The sequence below is a fragment of the Octopus sinensis genome, linkage group LG3 (assembly GCF_006345805.1).
Source record: "Octopus sinensis linkage group LG3, ASM634580v1, whole genome shotgun sequence".
In the NCBI taxonomy this organism is placed as follows: Eukaryota; Metazoa; Mollusca; class Cephalopoda; order Octopoda; family Octopodidae; genus Octopus; species Octopus sinensis.
The window spans coordinates 64635249-64642821 of NC_042999.1; positions in this window are offsets into that span (position 1 = coordinate 64635249).

Sequence of the window (7573 nt, forward strand, 5' to 3'; positions counted from 1 at the left end):
TTTGAAAATTATGTCCAATGTTTGGATAAATCTTGGTAATCAAATCTTCTATAGTTTTGACCAAAATGTCACAGCCATTTGGAAAAGTGATGTCTCCATTACTGTCTTGCTGAATGTTTCCATTTCTCAAATCCAGCAGCTGAGGTGCAAATCTTCCAGCATTCAAATCTCTGAATAAACTGACTCCGCCGAAAGTCCGATCCGGCCGGAAGTTCGATCAGGCCGAATGTCCGATTCGGGTCGAAAGTTCGAGTTCTTCATTATTTCCTTCCGAGCCCTTCAATCCATAAACTTCGCAGAACTTCGAAACCTCACGAACACGAAATCTCTCACTCTAGTTTGGATCTGGTTTTAAATAAACTGAAATTTAGATATCTTTTAAATTCAAGAAGTTTTGCTATTACTTTAAATTCAGTTTAAATGAAAACATTCGAAGTTCTTTCAAAATTTGAATTTTCAACTGTTAGCGTGTAAAAAATCCTCATCCAGACCTGACCCCAATGCTGGATGTTCAAGAACAAAATGAAGAATCGATTTTCAATCTCGGGATCATCCTGATTCCAAAAATATATAATATGTCTATGTAAAGCAAATGTAGACAGAGATACAGGGGTTCCAGACGGACGGGCAGACACAATTTCGCGTTTATTATATTAGATATATTATTTGATAAATGTCATATACGAAACTCATGGCCCTTTTGTCTATCTATCTATCTATCTATCTATCTATCTATCTATCTATCTATCTATCTATCTATCTATCTATCTATCTATCTATCTATCTATCTATCTATCTATCTGTCTGTCTATCTATCTATCTATCTATCTATCTATCTATCTATCTATCTATCTATCTATCTATCTATCTATCTATCTATCTATCTATACTGATAGATAAATTTGTATGTACATATATATATATATGATGATGGAAGATCAATTTGTCCGAAAAAGCAAAAGAAATCAGTACATCAGATCTAAAAGGCTCTTAAACAAACTGAAAAATCCAGCAGAAGATTTGATTTGTTTTTTCTTAAACGAGAAAATTTTCGACTAAGATCAAAAAGTTAACAGAAGAAATGACAGATGGTTATGTGCAGACCCTTCTGAAGATCCAAGTGTTATGCATACAGAATTTCCCGAAACTGTCATGGTTTTAGGGTTTCTCAGCAATGAAGGACATGTAATGCCTCCTTACTTTTTTCCATAAGGCGTTAGAGTTAACTCTGCCGCCTACATTGAGGTTCTGGAAATAATGGTTAAGCTCTGGATAGACAGTGTGTGCAATGGAAGGCCATATGTGTTTCAGTAGGACTTTGCACTATCACACATGACTCTAGTAACACAGGAATGGATGGATGAAAATTTTCATGATCACATAACCCCTAACATTTGGCCTCCCAATTTCCCAGATCTCAATCCATTGGACTATCATATGTGGAGCGTTGTTGAGAAAGAGGTCAATGAACACGCCCGTAACACCAAAGATTCTTTGAAAGCTGCCATAGTCAGAGTAATGTCCAAAATGAACCAGGACCACTTCATTTGAGCATGTAGGTGATTTAGATCTCATATCGAAGCAGTTGTTGAAGTCGAAAGTGGCTTTATTGAACAAGATTACAGAAAAGAAGGTTTATTTTTATCCTCATAGCATTTTTTGATAAATAAAGTTATTTTCTGTTATTATATATGTTTTTTTTATAAACAGATCTGTCCTCAAATATCTTACGTACCCTGTACATATATGCATATATGTATATATCTATGTTTGTGTTTATCTTGCTCCTGCTTTACAATCGGTGTTTGTTTGATTATGTCCTCGTAACGTAGCGGTTCGGCGGTAGAGCCAGATAGAATAAGTGCCAGTATCAAAAATATGTATTGGGGGTCGAATTGTTCCTGCCAAACCTTGAAGATAGCACCCCAGCTTTGCCGCAGTCTGATGATTGAAACAAGTAAAAGATAAAATATACAGTTCAATGGAAATATGCTTGCAGGGTTAGGGTTAGGGTTTTATCTCATTTGGCTGCGGTGACAAATTTCTCACATGTTTCTGCGTTATTAGTCCTCCTCAGTGAAGAATAGATTCTGTACATGCACATGTCCTTACCGGCAACATTCCAACACATTCCAACGCATTTCAACAGCATTATCTTTGATTCCAACAGAGTGAGGTTAAATGTGAATGTCCCTTACTTTAATTCGATTAATTTGTTCCATTAAAACAAATTTGTGAAGACAAAAGAATCAGGTTAAAAAATTCTAGTTATGAAAATCTGTGTTTTAAAAGCAATGGTGCCAAATAGAGGCTTAATCAAATTCCAAATGAGACAAATTATTGCATTAGCATTTTCGAAGAACGACAGAATAACGAATTCTGTTGATTTGAAATAAAAATTAAAAACACAAAGATGATTAGTGAAGTAAAATTATGCAAGGAAATTGCTTGTTATTGAGTGCAAATGGGTAGGAAAAAACAAAACAAAACTTAATATGAAGGTAATACTCAGCGTGTGTGTAATGTGTGCGTGTAAGTTTGCATGTGTGTGTATGTATGCGTGCGTGCGCGTGAGCGTGAGTATGCATGTATACACATGTACATATGTACGTATATGTGTATGTATATATGCACATACACGCATACATACATATATATGTATGCAAACTCTTTCTCCCTCTCTCACGCACGCACATGCATGCACATATACACGTATATCTATCTATCTATCTATCTATCTATCTATCTATCTATCTATCTATCTATCTATCTATCTATCTATCTATCTGTCTGTCTATCTGTCACCATGAAATCAACGTTAGCCTTCTTAACCCAGAAATAAATAATTCATCCACCAACGCATTGTTCGATATTAGCGGATATATAATATATATAATATATATATATATATATAATATTATATATATATATTATATATATATATATATGTATAAGGGTGAAAAGGAACACACGAGTTGATATATATGAAAAAACAAGTCAAAAATAGAAAATGCTAAAATAATTTTATAGTGAACATTTCAGTACCGGTTTCGGTCATTTTGAGACCTTTTCAACTGTAACGATTAAATAATTAAATTTAGAAAAATTAGAAGAAAAGTTTTTTTAAAAGAATATTTCTATAGTAGTGTTCAGATTTAAGTGGCATTCTGCCTTTCTCTGACTTCTTCTTCTTCTTCTTCTACTTCTCCACCTCCTACCCCTTAACTTTGTCACTAATGTCTTTTAGTATAACACCTACGCAAATTCTATAAACAAGCCTGTCAATATAAATATTCTCCTGAATTGAACTGAGACTGCCAGCCGCCACTGACCATTCAAAATACGACCATCAGGGCACTCCCAGATTCTCCCACCCCCTTTCCTCACCAGCCGTCTTCCTCTACTACCCTACCAAGAACTCACAACGACCTCCAACACACAAGTGCAAACAAGGGAGTCAGAGAAAGGCAGAATGCCACTTAAATCTGAACACTACTATAGAAATATTCTTTTAAAAAAACTTTTCTTTTATTTTAAAAAAACTTTTCTTTTATTTAATCGTTACAGTTGAAAAGGTCTCAAAATGACCGAAACCGGTACTGAAATGTTCACTATAAAATTATTTTAGCATTTTCTATTTTTGACTTGTTTTTTCATATATATATATATATATATATATATATATATATATAAATAATATAAAAGATGTAGATGGAAAAAGCACAGAAGTAAATTTAAGACATTACTAGATGTACTTCTGAGCTATCTCTCCACCTCCATCTTATATATATATATATATATATATATATAATATTATATATATATATATATATATATGCATACATATCTGTGTGTATTGTATAAACATGTATACAAATACATATACACACAAGAATATATATATATATATATAGTATGTATGTATATGCAACATTTCGGGAATGGTGTAGATACCATTCAGGCTACATATATTTCATAGCTAGCGGAACCTCGGAAGTAGCAAATTATCCGAGCGAGGGATCGACCGCAAGTTACTCTTCGGGTCTAGGTTACCTTGATTAAATGAAGTTTACACTGTCGGATGGCGATCCCGTGTAAGCTCACTGGGGATTCGATCGAAATCTCTACCATAATTTATAAGGGATGTAAACTTCACATAATGAAGGCAGCCTTGACCCGAAGAGTAGCTTCCGGTCTACTCCTCGTTTGGATAACTTACTACTCCCGAGGTTTCGCGAGCTATGAAACATACGTAGCCTGGATCTTATCTACGGCATCCCTTAAATTTAATTTTGTATCTATGTATGTATCCCACCCCCGCACACACACTTCATTCATACTCAGAAACTCCGCTACCTTACTCTTTTACTTGTGTCAGTCAAATGGACTGTGGCCGTGCTGGAGCACCGCCTTTAGTCGAGCTGACCTATTCACCCCTTGAATATTGGAAAAGAGTTACTCGCATAATGATGATTCACGCTTACAGTGCCGACATCATATCTACTGTTCAGTGCTTCGTGAACACCGTAAAGGATGTAAGATGTGACGTGGACAGATGCAACTGAAACTATGAAGCCGTAATCAGCAGGGAAGGACAGCGCAGGCGTTCTGACTGCATCCGCAAGCCGGGATTGATTCCAACAAATTTGAACAGGATCTTAAACTCAATTTTGACGGCTATGTGAATTTGCTAGAGTCTGTGGTCAATCCGTAACTGGAGAAAATGACTACTGGAAGGCCACATGTACGATATAGCAGAATTCGGCTCCTTGCTGTATCTCCCAAAATAGTCAAAAGTGGTTGTCGGAGGATTTCTACTTCACCAGCCTCCTAATTATCCCGATTGGATTACTACTATACACAGGGCACATTTAAAGAAGACACCAACCGAATTGATGTCCAAGATCACATTTACATAAATACTGCGCTCACGCGCGCACACACGTGTGCGAGTAAGTTTATACCTATATAGTTATACTTATATGTATAAGCGCTGGCGTGGCTGTGTGGTAAGAAGCTCGCTACCCAACCACATGGTTCTGAGTTCGATCCCATTGCGTGGCAACTTGGGCAAGTGTCTTCTAGTATAGCCTTGGGCCGACTAAAAGCTTTATGAGTGGATTTGGTAGACTGAAACTGAAAGAATTCCTTCGTATATATATATATATGCATATATTTAAATAATGAGGGAGATAAATTGAATATTAATTTAATTAATATCATTTAAAAACCAGTAGCATATATTTATGTGTGTCTCTTTGTGTGTCACCCCTCCAACTATCGCTTGACAACCGTTGTTGGTGTGTTTACGTCCCAATAACTTAGCAGTACTGCAAAAGCGAAGGGACCGACAGAATAAGTACCAGGCATACAAGGAATAAGTCCAGAAGTTGAGTTCTTCGACTAAAAGGCGGTGATGCAGCATGGCCCAGTCAAATGAATAAAACAAGTAAAAGAATAAAAGAACAGGTATATATAAATATTCTTATCTACTACATATGCGGGAAATTCTGTCTGTGGGTGTATTTGTGGCGTTGTTAACCAACTCCTACATCGTTTTATCGATTTTGATGAAACTTGACACGCGAGTAGAACTCATGTCTGGAAAGCTCATGGCATACTCAAATTGTTGAGAAAAATCGATAAGAGGCCCCCCCCTGAAAGGGGTCCTTATATATATCTAATATATTTTATTTTAAAATAACCCATTCGCCCCTGGAAGGGATCCTTATATATAGCTAAGGGAAATAACCCATTCATTTTCCTAAATTATTTGGTAAAAATGAAATTGAGTATGCTTATTTCTTAGTATTTGAACTGTTAGAGTTATTTTCAAAATTTATACAGTACAACACTTAAACGAATAAATAGCATTTTACCAAACAATAGATCCACTTATTTTGCTTAGTGACTTATTCACGAATATACCAACACTAGCACCTCTGAGGGTAATATTCTCTGGGAAAGCACAAAAGCGCTTTTCAGAGTTACTTACTTTGAATTATTATTATCTCATATCTGATTAGCCTGTTATTACCTAACACGCTTCATGATTTTAGTATACGTACCTTATTAGTATTTCTTCTTATGTTCTATATACTCCGAGAACGCATTAAGGTCCTTCTCGGGGCTACTTTATTTGAATTCTGACTATCGGGTAACTAATTTCATGTTATTACATAACTGACTTCACAACTTGGGCATTCATGATTTATTGGAAATTCCTAAAAACAAGATCCTGTTTAAGACAGTTCGGTATTGTTTGTAAATGTACAAAAATCGTTTCAAGGACTACATACTTTGTATTGTTGTTATTGGATTAGCGAAACAATTATGAGAACGGAACCAAGAGATAAGCTCCGCCTTCCCGGGAATTACCCGGTACATTAGCTTGTGTGTGTATATATATATATTATATATATATATATATGCACACATACATACATACATACATACATACATACATACATACATACATACATACATACATACATACATACATACATAATGCAAACATATATATATATATAATTCTTTTATTTTTTGCTTGTTTCTGTAATTAGACCGTGCCCTTGCTAGGGCTCTACCTTGAAGAATTTTAGAAGAACGAATCGATCCAGAACTTTTTTGTCAATCAGTCTCGGTTTCAAGTGGTGGTGGAGGACACACACACACACACACACACATACACACACACACGTTCACATACGCAACCACACTCACAGATGCAGACACACACATATATTTGTATGTATATATTTAATATATTCATCATATATATATATATATATATATATATATATATATATATATATATATATATATATATATATATATATATATATGTGTGTGTGTGTGTGTGTGTGTGTGTGTGTGTCTATATATATATATATGAGTAGCTGTGTGGTAAGAAGCTCGCTTCCCAACCACATGCTTCCGGGTTCAGTTCTACTGTGTGGTATCTTGGGCAAGTGTCTTTATCTATATGCTTGGGCCAACTAATGCCTTTCTGAGTGGATTTGATGGACGGAAACTGAAAGAAGCCCGTCGTATGTATGTATGTATGTATGTATGTATGTATGTATGTATGTATGTATGTATGTATGTATGTATGTATTTATTTTTCTGTGTTTGTTCCTCCTGCCCCATCGCTTGACAACATATGTTGGTGTGTTTACATCCTTGTGACTTAGCGGTTCGGCAAAAGATCCGATAGAATTAATAGTAACCACGCAAAGAATAAGTATGGGGGACGATTTGTTCGACTCAAGGCAGTGCTCCAGCATGGCCGCAGTCAAATGACTGAAACTAGTAAAAGATCTTTGCAAGCTGTACGCGCGCGCGTGTGGGTGTGTGCGTGGAATATGACAATTTAAGAAGCTCATAAAAGGTCCCATAGGAGTCACATGTCGTATAATGTTACCTGAAAAAAAATCTATACTTGTATTTCGGATTGTTACTATTGGAATTCCTAAAATGTTAATTTCATTAAGTCAGGCACATATGCAATGCTTAGGGAGAACGTATAAGCGTGTATGGTATAAGGGAGATAATTATTCCCTTTCTACTTATT